This window comes from Tupaia chinensis, unplaced genomic scaffold, assembly GCF_000334495.1.
Source record: "Tupaia chinensis unplaced genomic scaffold, TupChi_1.0 Scaffold144015_1, whole genome shotgun sequence".
NCBI classification, from domain to species: domain Eukaryota; kingdom Metazoa; phylum Chordata; class Mammalia; order Scandentia; family Tupaiidae; genus Tupaia; species Tupaia belangeri.
In genome coordinates this window covers 11,342-11,919 of record NW_006203867.1, presented here as the reverse complement: position 1 = coordinate 11,919, position 578 = coordinate 11,342, and positions in this window count along the sequence as shown.

Here is a 578-nt window from a genome sequence, read left to right as displayed (position 1 = left end):
ATACCCAGAAGTGGGATTGCTGGATCAAATGGTAGTTCTATTTGTAGATCTTTGAGGAACCTCCATGTCGTTCTCCACAGTGGTTGAACTAGTGTACATTCCCACCAACAGTGTAGGAGGGCTCCCTTTTCACCATATCCCCGCCAACACTTATCACTTTTTATATTCTTAATCTTTGCCATTCTGACAGGGGTTAGGTAGTATCTCATTGTGGTTTTTATCTGCATCTCCCTTGTGATGAGGGATGTTGAGCATTTCCTCATGTGCCTTTTGGCCGTTCATATGTCTTCCTTAGAGAGATTCTTGTTCAGCTCATTACCACTATTAATTTTTCAGTAATTACTCTAAAGGGCCTGGTGGTGGCATTACAGCAGATGCATCCTACATGGCCAACTGTGTGGTTTGAGTCTGGAACCAGGTGGTTCAAAAACACACAGGGTGCAGGAACCAGCAGTTAGCATAATGGTTATGTCACTGGACTCCCATGTAGTTGACCGCGGTTCACGTCCCAGACCTGGCGCCTTAAAACTCATGCCGGGCGCGTGTGCGTGCGTGCCCAAGATCCCAAGAGGAGAATG